Source organism: Siphateles boraxobius, unplaced genomic scaffold (genome assembly GCF_051911475.1).
Source record: "Siphateles boraxobius isolate OS27281-9 unplaced genomic scaffold, OSU_SipBor_1 22, whole genome shotgun sequence".
Classification (NCBI taxonomy): domain Eukaryota; kingdom Metazoa; phylum Chordata; class Actinopteri; order Cypriniformes; family Leuciscidae; genus Siphateles; species Siphateles boraxobius.
The window spans coordinates 2,109,392-2,124,505 of record NW_027508833.1 but is presented as its reverse complement, the minus strand read 5'-3'; positions in this window follow the sequence as shown (position 1 = coordinate 2,124,505).

Below are 15,114 nucleotides of genomic sequence, written 5' to 3'. Positions count from 1 at the left end.
ATGGTCAGAAACAATGCTCAGCTAGGCCGTGGCATTTAAACAATGCCCGATTGGCACTAAGGGGCCTAAAGTGTAGCAAAAAAACATCCCCCATACCATTACACCAGCACCACCAGCCTGCACAGTGGTAACAAGGCATGATGGATCCATGTTCTCATTCTGTTTATGCCAAATTCTGACTCTACCTTCTGAATGTCTCAACAGAAATCGAGACTCATCAGACCAGGCAACATTTTTCCAGTCTTCAACTGTCCAATTTTGGTGAGCTCTTGCAAATTGTAGCCTCTTTTTCCTATTTGTAGTGGAGATGAGTGGTACCCGGTGGGGTCTTCTGCTGTTGTACCCCATCCGCCTCAAGGTTGTACGTGTTGTGGCTTCACAAATGCTTTGCTGCATACCTCGGTTGTAACGAGTGGTTATTTCAGTCAAAGTTGCTCTTCTATCAGCTTGAATCAGTCGGCCCATTCTCCTCTGACCTCTAGCATCAACAAGGCATTTTCGCCCACAGGACTGCCGCATACTAGATGTTTTTCCCTTTTCACACCATTCTTTGTAAATCCTAGAAATGGTTGTGCGTGAAAATCACAGTAACTGAGCAGATTGTGAAATACTCAGACCGGCCCGTCTGGCACCAACAACCATGCCACGCTCAAAATTGCTTAACCTCTTAACCTTCGCCAGTGCGTCGGCGCACTAAAGCGTTTCTTTTTTTTATTTAGTTCAAATTTACGATCAGATTTAATGTTATACCTTGACAAACTGGACATCATTAAAAAGATATAATACTCAAGATTCAGTATTTGACCACTATTGTATTCTGAGAAACTTATAGTGACAGTTATGTCTTAATTTGTGTCAGGAGTTATGAGATGAAAAAATTAGTCGATACCTTTAATATGAATTATGAGCGTCAGCTGGTCCATTCATAAAAAACACTCCGTGCTGTCGACATGACAGCGATTCACAAAACATCGTCCCTCAGGGCTTTAGCTAAAAAATGTGCAGACTTGGAGAAATATTGATATATTCTTATAGATTCACATCATATTTCTATAGACAGGAATAATATTTATTGAATTTATACCCAAATGCGTTGATGTAATCATTATGATCGCTACTTACTGTGATGTGCTGTGTTTTCAATTCATACCAATAGCCTGGGGGCGCTATATGCAAAATAATAGTCCATATATGGATCATGAAGAAGACACATAGTCATGTGACATTCTAGGACAAATCTGATACAGAAAGTAGCTGACAGAGATCGCTGTAACCATAGACATAATAAATACATAGACGCCCTATTGGCCACTGGAGCGTACGTCAACGGCGCCGCCATATTGCGGAGGGCAACTTTCCCATACCTCTCATACCGGGAATAGAGAAAAATGCACTTTTCGTGTGCTGCACAAATCGCCAAACAACTGAAAACAGGTCTTGAGGAATTACCTTTCACAAGCAAAATGAACATTTGTTTCTGGTTGTATTTAGTCATGATATAATTAGTAATAATAACGTTCAGAGGAGAAAGGCCGCGAAATTTAAAAATACTACTGTTATTGTGTCACGAAATGTGGTCTTAATAGTTTTTCAGTCGACAATGTAGTTGTTTAAAGCTCAGATCTGTGGTTTATTTAAAAATATAGTGCCTATTTAAAAATTTAATCGGACGTTTTCGGAGTTGTGAGATACAGGCGATCACCGGGCGCTCGGCGCTCATGTACCCCGCTTGGAACAGCCTTACCTCGGCTAGTGCTTCTGACGTTCTAAAGTTTCATAACTTTATATTTAGGCTTTTTAACGTTGTATCCTGCTGTGTGTTTGACTGAATCTTTTACTTTATTTCTTGTCTTGTATAGCTTTTTATACCTTTTAGGCTACTTATACTGTTATGATGGCTATTACTGATCAATAAAACTGAAATTTAACAAAAAAGAGACAGGGTTGTGTCATTTTATTTTATATAGCCTATGTAGGAATATTTTAAAATATATAAATTATATTTGCATATTTATACATTATCTTCACTGTATGTAGGCGTACATAAAATAAAATGACAAATCTAATGTCAGATTAATTATCAGTATTATAATGTTTCATATTTTTTCATATTGTCTATATTATTCTGCAATTGATATTACATTGTATTTGCTGTTCTTATTATTATTGTTATTATAATATTATACCACTTGCGATTATCAATCTATTATAGTTATGCTATCATAGTCACTAACTTATTATTTTTACTGTCTATATACTGTAATTGATATTTCTTATTATATTGCTATTATTATAGTATTATACATAAACTATATGCTATTATCAATATTTGTATGATTGTTTTATTGTACTTATGATATTATATAACTATACTATCCATTACTATTTTATTGGCTGTATACTGTTTGTTTATTTTATTGACTAAACTATTTACTATTACTTCTCACTTTATCTTTTATTTACTATTTGCATTTCACTGTAGTTGTACCATATCATATGTATTACCATAAAGGATCCATCCGTTATCTTTGTTATTGCTAAAATCAGGTCAATCACAGAAAAAGTTTTTTTCCACAATAAGAAAACTTTATTTCATTTAATGTGAACATTAAATTAAATCTCAGTATGGGGGTCTTCACAATTCTTATCCAAGAATAAAAAGCCAAATAGCCTACATGACAAGCCTGAGCTTTGACAATTCCTAATACATTTTTTTTATAAGTCTATTGAGATTTTAAATAACTGGAGATGAAACTTTTTGTACACCACATACAAACCTCTGAAATCGGGTGATAAATGTAAAAACATTTTTTTTTTTATCCAGAAAAACCGCAGCTCACCCGTTTACTTGTATTTGTACAACGTTCCAAAGCAGCCAATAGGGCGTCTATGTATTTATTATGTCTATGGCTGTAACATGCAGATAAAGATGTTTTGAAGACAATAAACATGATTGCAATGATATTTGAGTTACCTGTGTTCTTCAAGCCATGCCAGGTATTTCATAATAATAGATTATATTTATAATGTAATGCTAATCGATATAGATTTCATCATCGTGCAGAACACTATAAATAATACATTTTCTGTCTGATTTGTTTTATCTGAAGCCAAATTAGATCACAGAAGATTATTTCAAACACTCGACTTGCGTTATAAAGAAAGTTTGGAGCAAAAACATGGTTTTAATCTCATAAATGGTTCTATTGATGGTGTGCTAAGCTAACATGCTAGCTAGCCCAGGTGCACCTGAGTTATTTATTTATGATTTTGTTCTAAATAGGAATGCTTACTGAAATGTTTCAGTGCATTTGATACCAGTTTCAAATATTTGGTGAGAACCTTGATAAAATAAATTAGGGTTTGAAACCCTATGAATAGCATGTGAATAGCCAGTCGTTAGTAGCTATAATGCAGACAAAATAAATACATATTTAGAGCCATAACCAGTCTGGAGAGGTGTAAATGTGTGCAAGGAGAGACTGACTCTGAATGGGGCTCGTTTGCACCACAAAACAATAGAGACAATAGACTGAATAGATGACTAAGAAGATGACTAAACATCAGTTTGCATTTTAGAGTCTAATCAAAATAAAGTAATTTGACATGATCTTGAAAAACATTTAACTAAATACAGAGTTTTAGACTTATCATTTTCAGATTTTAAATATAAAATGGTCAAACATATTGCTTTAGCTGCAGTGCATTTCTAGATTGCTCCAGGGCCAACTTCAAATTCATTTTCATGAAGATGTTTCATAAAAATAAATTTCTAATAACTTTACAAAACTTTGAAGCTATTTAAAAAAAAATCATTATGACAATAATTAATTCTACATTTACAATAAACTACCAGGTGTCAGCTTTCAAATGAGATCATACTTGTGCTTTTAGTGCAAAGGGTTCATGAACTGTATCTGTTTCAGTTTGGGTATGTCATTTCTGGGGATTTTTCAAAAGTGGACTTGCAGCTTAACAGGTTAAATCACCTTTCTTTCCCATTCTGACATTCAGTTCGGAGTTCAGGAGATTGTCTTGACCAGGACCACACCCCTAAATGTATTGAAGCTACTGGCATGTGATTGGTTGATTAGATAATTTCATTAATGACAAATTGAACAGGTGTTCCTAATAATCCTTTAGGTGAGTGTATACACTGTGTATATATATATATATATATATAGTAAATTATCTGCTTTTTAAAGTATTTTTCTATTTTTATTCAATACCATGTTTTGTGGCACAGAGCATACATGTATTTACGCAGGAATCATGATTGCAGGATTATTATACTGCTCAAAACACGATTGTTCACACACACACACACAGCCTTGCTCTGATTGTCATGACAACTAGGTTTGTGCCTTTGAGAATATCATGGTCTTTGAAGGAAGCCTAAAAACATTCTGTCGGACACCATGACTTTGGAGGAACAAAGGCTTGTTAGCCATTACTCTAGTTTAAATTGAGCACTTACATTTATTAGTACGAGAAACCTTAGTATCCAGCTAGCGGCTTCACAGAAACTTTTACCATCACTGTCCTATTGCTGCTAATATTTTTTTTGGCTTCAAGGTGTTTTTCATTTTGTAACTATTAAAGCATGATGCTCCTGTGGATAGCCTATTTTGCAAAATGTTATAATGTAAACCAATTTTGTTATTGCAATTTTTTTTCAACCTTAGATACTCAAGATATTTTCGGCAAATCCAATGAAGCCAACAAATAAGCCAAAAATAAATGGATTATATTGGCTATAAATGTGTTGGGCATTTCAAAGAAAAAAGAAAAAGAAAAAACCTCCAGACATTTTCCTTTGTAACACTAATGGAACTCTTTCCTTGAACAGCCCACAACAACAGACACTTTCCTTGAAATCCTGCAACATAATCTATAATCTTTAACAAGAGATCCTTTTAAACAAGTGGCTGAAAATACCTGAAGGACCATACACTGTCAAACAGAACATGATTATTCATGATTCTTTCTTTACAGCGAATGTATCAGAAATGCTGTTGGCATCTAAAAACATAGCCACTACATTAAAATAATAATATTACTCAGTGTGACACTAGACTTTGCTTAAATGTCCCGCATTTTCATCAGTCTGTTTGTTTTTAATTATCATATTAAGAAAACGTGCATGCGTTCTTTTGCCTTTTTGAGAAAGCATTTTATTTATTCTTTTTGCGCTGTAGTTTTTCACCTATATTTACCAGCGCTTCGTCAGGAGTACAAATACAACAGACGTCACAATGGTTGAAAAGAAAGGAGTAAACACGGTCAATAGTGGGCTGTGACGGCCGTCAATCAAAATGTGGAGCGGTGATTTGTTCCATGTGTTTCTGTCAGAAAACAAATGGATAATTCGGTAAATTAAATGTTTAATTTAACAGAATTTATCAACGTGTTACTTGCTGTGGTTGTTTTAATTCACATCATTTCTAAAAATATGAAAGTTTTTGGTGTAATATATTATTATAAGACTGTCAATTAACTAATGTCATGTTGTTCTATATTTTATTTGTTCATTATTTATTTTGTTGGATTTTAGTTGGACTTGGTCAGAACTGTTTCAGAAATAGTGATCTGCATGATGTGAATTTAAATGTCATGTAAAATAAAGACATGTTATGTTACATTGTGATGTAATTGTGTTTTCTGGAAGGGACTAAATAACAACGTATTTTGCCAGCTGAAATGCAGAATACAAATGTTTTTATTAAGTTAAATAGACATTATATAACAGTTTCAGGTTATGTTTTAGTGTTGTTAACCTGTCCCACATTGTCCCACACAAACCTAGTAATCGTCCAACATTAGGTTTAAAAAATGCTGGGTTGTTTTAACCCAAATTTGGGTCAAATATGGACAAACCCAGCCATTGGGTTAAATTTTTTTTAAACTATATTTTTAACCCAATGTTTGAGTTTGTCCATATTTGACCCAAAATTGGGTTAAAACAACCCAGCAGTTTTTAGAGTGATGATGGTGGTCACCCTAGCCTCACGTGGTTTGTTATTTTCCATCTAAATGTTTTGGTTATGTTACGCCTGCCAGCTGGAGTGTAATGAAGGAACTGCTTCCGTCTGCTATCCCATCATGAACTGCACTTCCCATAACCCACTGCCTGGACCTGTGTGCGATTAACTCGTTTGTGTTTGCCTATATAAGCCCTGTGTGGTGGGGTTAGAGAGGACTCAAGAGCGAGAGTGACAATCACAGTTCTTTAATAGAGTCAAAAGTCAGACCACAGGTAATCCAAACTGAAAAGTCAATAATAAACATCAACAGAGGAAACCAGTAGAACTGGCAGAATCACATGAACATAAATCTCCTCTGTGGTACTGGTAGAGACGAACAGCAGGCTGGTAAAACAGCGACTCGGAGACTCACGTAACTGGATACAGGTGGCGAGCACCGAGCAGGTAATCAGCCTCAGCTTTAAGCACGTAGGGTTTCTGTGGACGTATAGATGAGCACAGGATAATTCCAGTAGCAATATTCCGTAGGACTCACAAGACAGGACAGGACTAGACTGAGATAAACTCTGGTTAGTGAGCATCTGAGACGTCGAACAATCTGACAACAAGACAGGGCAAGAGAGGGTTAGAAGAAGCCAAGATAATGAGAGGAGATGAGGAACAGGTGGAGAGGAATGAGCGTAATGAATAGTGATAACAGCTGTCAGTAATGAAAGTGAAAGCGGTGTGTGTGTGTGTGTCCAGCAGAGGGAGACAGAGAAGGAGACAGGATCATGACACCCTGTGTGTTCTGTCATTCTTTGTGAAGTCTTGTAAGTGTCACACTGCATATCTGAGAATTATTTCGAATTTTGATCTTCTGCTTGCCTCCCTGGATTTCCCTGTTTGTCTGTGTCTTGGACTCTGTCATTGTTTGTATTGTTCGCCCTGTGGTTTTGACCCTCGCCTCTTGTGGAAATGAAGCCTCATGAAGCACTCAGGCTTTCCCTGACTGTTCCGGGAAAAGATTCGAAGCATCAAGAGTATCGAAAACAGCGTCATCTTGTTGCAGTTCAAATTTATAGCATCCATAAACCCCAGTGCACAGCGCCGTTGTTTCATCTACTAAGCACATATAAAAGCCTAACAATGCTAAATGTTCAGTTTTCTGATAATATAATTCACATATTAAAGCATGGCAATAAATTAAATGTAACAATTACATGAATACTTTTATAAAAATACCAAGTTGCTTGACGCAAGTAAATGGTGGTCTAATTATTTTATGGTTTCTATGCTGTTTATGTGTCAGAATATATGATCATGTAACATAGGCTATAGACTTATTTATAAAAAAAAAAAGTTTTAGAAAACTTAAACTTAATTTTCCAAAAACTTGTAGAGTAGTGGTCTGGGTTCAAACATGCTGACACACAAAGTGAAGCATTCAGGTGACTGGAAAGAAAGTGAGGCTTCGTTTTCCGTTGATCACGTGTTTCTCTGAAAACAATACGCGCTCCGGCACGGAGCTTCGGGAGAAATTGCTCTCCGTACTCGGTACGCACTTTCAAGCTTCAGTGTCATATGTAACATCACTACTGGATTGCCCCAATAAAAGCTGCATTTGGATCCTCAACCCCAAGTCTTGGAGCAGTGTGTAACGTAAGAATGGATCAATCATTAGAATGTAAAAATTAATATCAAGTGTCATAAATTAAAAATGTACCAAGAGGAAAATGTTATTTCTCAGGCGATTTAACAGAGTTTGCAGATGGACCAACTGAGTAGTTCCTTCTAAAATCCTTCAAGCAAGAACTAAAAATAGAAACAAGACAATAATTAACATACGGTATGAGTGTAGAGCTGTAAAATGAACTTGGAAAGCATATCATTTTACTAGAAATGTTTAATAATTGAGTGAAATCTATGACTTCTAAGACTATGAATCCTAGACTTTGGTCTCTTAACAAATGTGTGCACAGTTTGTGACATTCTTGAGATGTATACGATTATTAGGGTATTTTTCTCAGAAGAAACATCTGAAAAGCAGGAGACCCAAACATATTCCATGCAAAGGTCTTTGTAATTGGTAAAGTGCTCCAGTTCAATATATTATACATTGTGACCTCTCCATGAATAGTAAATAGGACAGTAGGCTAATATCTTGGCAGACATTTATTTGGATTGTATCCATCATTTTCATTGTTCAAAACACACTCTACCTTTCAATGTAGCAGCAAAAGCGGTAACCATGGTTACGACTTTCCTCTTCTCCAGCCTACAAAAGCAGGTGGACTGAAAAACGCAGAGAAACAGCCCGGTCCCTATCCGGTCCCTATCCTGTCACAATCCACAGGACTCTTCATTTGTCATCCCTAATAAGCAAGCCATCAAATCGTGAGGCTTTTTTCCCCCGCTAAGACTTTCTTAAGTGGATAATGAGTTTTCATCTTTTTAGCTGTTACCTAATTATACAGCGTGTCATTAAAACACACAATGGAAACCAGGCAATTGTGTTAAACACTAAAGGGAATCTATAGCTAGTTTTTGCCCATTCTTATTGAATGCTGAAATCTCTCATCTGTAAGCAATTTTAGTCACCATATGTTGTCCACAGGCACTTTTCAAACGAAACTAAGGTACTAAGGTTAATGGTGCAATGCAGGCTTGCTTTATTTCATGTATCAGTTAACGGTGGTGCATTGCTGCCACATACATATTATTTTTACCACTCAAATATGTCATAATAAGGAGATGTTATGTTGTTTAAACAGCATTTCTCTCATTAAAATGAATTATTTTCATAATAATGAGATGTCGTTAGAATTATGTTTTTTTCATAATAACGAGATGATGTGTAGTTAAAATTATATATTTTCTCGTTTCAATGACGCTATAAAAACTATATGTTTTTATTGTTAAAAAACAATTTTGTACGTGCCGCTGCCGGTGTCGCCACATAAACGAGGATCTGCACGCTGCAGGAGGAATAACTCCAGTACACTCTTCTAATTTTATTTTTAATATAATATAATAAGTGTGATTTAATTTAAATTACATTAAACTGACTTTTAAAAATGCAATCCGAGTCAAAGCCATGCAAAACTGTTGTCACAACTTATTGATCATATCATTTTTTTACAGTATGTTTAATATGTCTAATCTCAAACCTGTCTACAGTATAATGCTGTCCAATCATTGCACTCAAACCTGGTTATATTTTAATATTTTTACCCATTATTTTTGAATAATCCACTCGTCACATGCAAAATATGTCGTTTTAATAATATAAGAACTCGTTATAATAGGAAAAGATGATTGTTTTTATGACATGTCGTTATTACGAGAAAATATATTGTTTTAACCACATAACATCTGGTTGTTACGAGAAAATATGTAGTTTTAACAGTTTATATATGGTGTTATATATAGTTTATATAACACAACACCTTGTTATCATGATAAAATTAAGATTTAAACAGCATAACATATTGTTATTATTACAACATAATTGAGTGGGAAAAAATAATATACGGCAGCAACGTGCCACCATACTGTTATATTTACATCTTGGGTTCACACACCTTCCATTGACATCAAATATTTACTATTGCCCTGCCAGTATTTCAGTATCCCACTCTTTCTGACCAATCAATTCCATCACCAGTGAACCTGTGCTCAAAAATGGCATGATACTCATGGACAAGCCATAATGTCAGCAACAAAGGAGGCTGAAGAATGAGGAAGGGAAAGAGATGATCACAGATATGTGCTCTTTACCTCTCACCCCTCTGCTCTAATGCACTCCTCTTTCTCCTTTCTGATAGACCTCTTGTACACAGAGTCCCTCGCATCAAATATCCTCCTCATGCAGGAATACTGGATCAAGTCTCTTTGCCAAAACTCTTGTCTGATAGCCAAAATCAGTAACACTGTAGTCTGCCTATTAACTAAAATTCTTCTATCAGCCTGAGATGTTGACAGATGAAGCCTGAAAAATCACTGCTTCACCAAATCATCCTGTGACGTTAAAAGCCTTGAGCTGGAGACATTCTCTTATCTCTAACCCGTGATCTAAGACAAATATCCCTTCACACCACACAATCATTGCATTAAACAACAACAAAAAGCACTACAAAAGCAAGGGAAATAAGCAAAATAATACAAATGAATAAATGGTCAAATAATTATATGATTAAACAATTATAAATGAATACATGCCGTAAGGTTGCCATTAAGGATCAGTAACACTTTAGTTTAGGGTCCAATTCTCACTATTTAATAGCATGTCATGCCTATTAGGATATTGGCTGTTTAATAGTACTTATAAAGCACATATTGATGGGTTAGTTAATGATATAGTTATTTCTATTCAAATAAATGAGAATAGATTAAAATAATTTGAATGTGCATTATGAATGGCAATTTAATGAAATGCTTGCTTTAGCAATTTTACATATTGTGATAAGTAAAAATATGCCTTATTTTTAAAAAAAAAATCGTTTGGAGTATATTAGAATTTAAAAAATACTTCAAATTAAAACTGTAACCTCTGAGCTCTTTTGGCTCTTTCTGTTAAAGTATTTTAATATTTTTTTTGTTTGTCTGCATTAACTTATCGCGCACAAACAAGCAAAGACGAGAAAATAATTCATGCATTATGTATCTTTTCTTTCATTAGAACCAAATAACATCTGACACACTGAATATTTCAATTTTCAGACCCGAGTCTTATTTGCGAGGTAAAATTGCAAGGCGTGCGTTTCAATTATTCACTCTTGCCACAAAATATGAACAGCCAGAGAGATTTCAATGCAATGTACACTAGCGCTGTCTGGCTCCACTAATCACATTCACATAAAGGAAATCTTAAATCAATCAATTTACCCCGATGACTGAGCAAAGCTTAAAATGTCTGCACTTGATGTCAAGCGGCCATTGAAAGGGATGAATTACCCACACTGCAAATGTAGTTTCACTTGAAAGACATTATAATTCTGTAGCGGTGAGGATTGACATGGAATTTTGAAGATCAGATTCAGGAGTGACTCTAAACACTTAGTTTTAAATGGAGGTAATCTATGGATCAGATAAAGAACGCTGTGCACGTTTCCTCACAGTAGGAGACCGAGTAATGTATTCTACTGAGCTGGAGGGAATCTTTTCATGTGAGAGGGCAAATCATACGGTTGTTATTCAGTGTTTTGCTAATTAAAGTGGTACTGGGGGTTGTGGGGGATTAGAATTTGTACTAGAGCTTTGCGTAAATATGGAATCCTTCCATGTAATGGAGTTTCAGGTCTTTAAGTTCATTGGGAAAATGATCAAATCAAAATGATCAAATCAAATCCACTACAACTTCAGTGAGAAAGAAAATTGCCTTTGGACACGGGTCATAATGGCCACATAAAATCAGCCAACTTTGGTGCTGCTAAAAGTTCTTGCACACCAGCAACTTACTATTACTACTTTCCTGCAATTTTGATCATCTGTCTAGAAATAACAGCGCCCAAAGTTACAGTGCACAGTTCAATGAGAAGGCAGAAATACTCAATGCAGTATGACCTTTTTCAGCACAAATGAACGTTTCGCATATATTCTTTTAAAGGTTAACGTTTGTGATACTGCCCTTCAAATATAATACAGCTCTACAAAATAAGCCAATGAACACGTAACACAAAGGGAGTTTAAAACCTTGGAGCAATTAAATACTAAGAGTGAAACATTTAGTTTGAAGTGTGTACAGTGGTGTTGATGTTAAGACTAACATACTAGTGGCATCAGGTTTTGAAACGATACAGAAATACTTCTACTGTTGGCTAAAAGAGACCTAGAAAACAATGTGATTGATTCTTAAAGCAATTATAAAAATTAATTGGAACAGTATGTGGCTTTACTTACTGACATTAATAGGTAATTACACTTTTTGAATGTAATAGAAAGTTTGCCTGAAATTGAAGAGGAGAGAGTGTTTTGGTTGAGCCAGTGTTGCCCCGTCAGGCTGGTCGGGATAGCGATTGACACAATTTTAACTAGCACTAGATAGCCAGTGTTTACACTCTTTGGAGAAAATCATCTTACAAATGGATACGTTTAGCTAGGATAGGAGAAAGTCAAAGTTAACATCAAAAAATGCACATACAAAACGTTTAAAGGGCAAACGAGATGACTATGACCATGTTGATGTATTTCCAGTTGTAACAGGAACATATGGAGAGGAATATATCAAAGAGTTAAGGCCCATTCACTCCAAGAACGATAACTATAAAAATAACTAATAGGCCTAATTATACTCTTGCGGACAATAACATTCCGCTTACAAGTGCGCACTGAAGTAATGTCATCTCTCACTTTAAATGATCAGCTATTTAAAACCGGGTGCATTCTGATTGCCTGTCAATGTTTTTATTGTTCATCAGCATGGAAAAAAAAACATTCTGAAAGTTATTCCAATGATCTTGTTCCTCGATGTCATCATTATAGTTGTAATGTGGACTCTGCTATTCTTTTAAAGGTAGACTGATTAAATTTATCATTAGCGTTATAGTGTTACCTTGGTATGAATGCTTCTATTCATTTACATTACAGAACTGCAAAACCGACCTAATCTCACAAGTATTATACGAGGTGGCAATTTTGTATGCATCTGTTTGATGTGATTCATACAAAACAATTTTAGAGAAAAAAGGGAATGAAAAAAGAAAAAAATGATGGTCCATCCCTACCCGCCATAAGCTGATAATATGAAAATGAACCAATGAGATTATAAGAATTCATGCAAATTAAGCCAGGTGCATACTCTGTGTGATTTATAATAGTACCTTACCCTGACTGTTGCTTGTCTTCAAATGCCCCATTATGCTTTTTCAAATATTCCCTTTCATGCAGTGTGTAATAGCTGTCTGTGTGTGAATGTAAACATTCTGAAAAGTTGTAAAGTCGAAAGTGCATGATATCTCCCAAAAGGAAGAAATGACTCTGAACTGCTTAAACGAGTTGTCAGGAATTCCAGTCTCACTTCCGTGTCCTGCATACGTAAAGCAATAACTAATTTGCATAATACCCACCTACGGTCTCAGTGGCTGCCCGTGAACATCTACTTTGATCCGCCCTCAAACACTGTATCTGGTTCCTGTTGTGAAACATGTTGAGAAGACGCTGTTTTCTGCTCTGCAAAAGCGAAATCTAATTGAAAACACTTCCAAAGAATGAGGATGTGAAGAGGTTAAAATTAAGGTCTTCCCACTTGTGTAATAAATTAGAAATATACACATGGGTTTGTTGATGAACATACACTTGTTAATGCTGATGGTGAGGAATTACAGTTGCAACATCTCATAATGTACCTAAAAAACAGCAGCGTGTCACTGAGAAATGTTCTGCTCAAGTCATCCTTGCGATGGAGTTATCAGGTTGGATAACTAGTTCTTGCAGGGTTTCATCATCAGACTCACGCTCGGATTGATATGGTAAAATCGACGCCATCGTTACTGTCTTTACAGTGTGTATATATATACACACTCACCTAAAGGATTATTAGGAACACCATACTAATACTGTGTTTGACCCCCTTTCGCCTTCAGAACTGCCTTAATTCTACGTGGCATTGATTCAACAAGGTGCTGAAAGCATTCTTTAGAAATGTTGGCCCATATTGATAGGATAGCATCTTGCAGTTGATGGAGATTAGTGGGATGCATATCCAGGGCATGAAGCTCCCGTTCCACCACATCCCAAAGATGCTCTATTGGGTTGAGATCTGGTGACTGTGGGGGGCATTTTAGTTCAGTGAACTCATTGTCATGTTCAAGAAACCAATTTGAAATGATTCGAGCTTTGTGGCATGGTGCATTATTCTGCTGGAAGTAGCCATCAGAGGATGGGTACATGGTGGTCATAAAGGGATGGACATGGTCAGAAACAATGCTCCGGTAGGCCGTGGCATTTAAACGATGCCCAATTGGCACTACGGGGCCTAAAGTGTGCCAAGAAAACATCCCCCATACCATTACACCACCAACACCAGCTTGCACAGTGGTAACAAGATATGATGGATCCATGTTCTCATTCGGTTTACGCCAAATTCTGACTCTACCATCTGAATGTCTCAACAGAAATCGAGACTCATCAGACCAGGCAACATTTTTCCAGTCTTCAACTGTCCAATATTGGTGAGCTCTTGCTAATTGTAGCGTATTTTTCCTATTTATAGTGGAGATGAGTGGTACCCGGTGGGGTCTTCTGCTGTTGTAGCCCATCCGGCTCAAGGTTGTGCGTGTTGTGGCTTCACAAATGCTTTGCTGCATACCTCGGTTGTAACGAGTGGTTATTTCAGTCAAAGTTGCTCTTCTATCAGCTTGAATCAGTCGGGCCATTCTCCTCTGACCTCTAGCATCAACAAGGCATTTTCGCCCACAGGACTGCCGCATACTGGATGTTTTTCCCTTTTCACACCATTCTTTGTAAACCCTAGAAATGGTTGTCCGTGAAAATCCCAGTAACTGAGCAGATTGTGAAATACTCAGACCGGCCCGTCTGGCACCAACAACCATGCCACGCTCAAAATTGCTTAAATCACCTTTCTTTCCCATTCTGACATTCAGTTTGGAGTTCAGGAGATTGTCTTGACCAGGACTTTAACCCCTAAATGCATTGAAGCTACTGCCATGTGATTGGTTAATTAGATAATTGCATTAATGAGAAATTGAACAGGTGTTCCTAATAATCCTTTAGGTGACTGTATATATATATATATGAATAAAGCTGAATCAACAATATTTTCAAGCATTTTAATTTTTTAAACAGTATAATATGGAGTATTAAAAATATTCTGATAAATAATTGAATGATTTGTCAATTAACACAAGCTTGTATGGGCTCAAAGCTAACCAACATTTTGATACAATGAAGGCCATGTAACTAAAGCAGCTCAAGAAATCACAACGAAAACTAAAGCATATGCTAGTCGCGATCTGTAGTATTGTTGCTTTATCCAAATTAATAATAGAACAGATCATAACAGTCCATACAGATCTGATGTTTGGGAAACAGCTAACCATATAGGCTAAAGGAGTTGTATGCTGTCCTATTTAGCCCAGCTCCCAAATAACCTTCCTCAAATTCCCCTTTCTATATACAACACTATAATAGC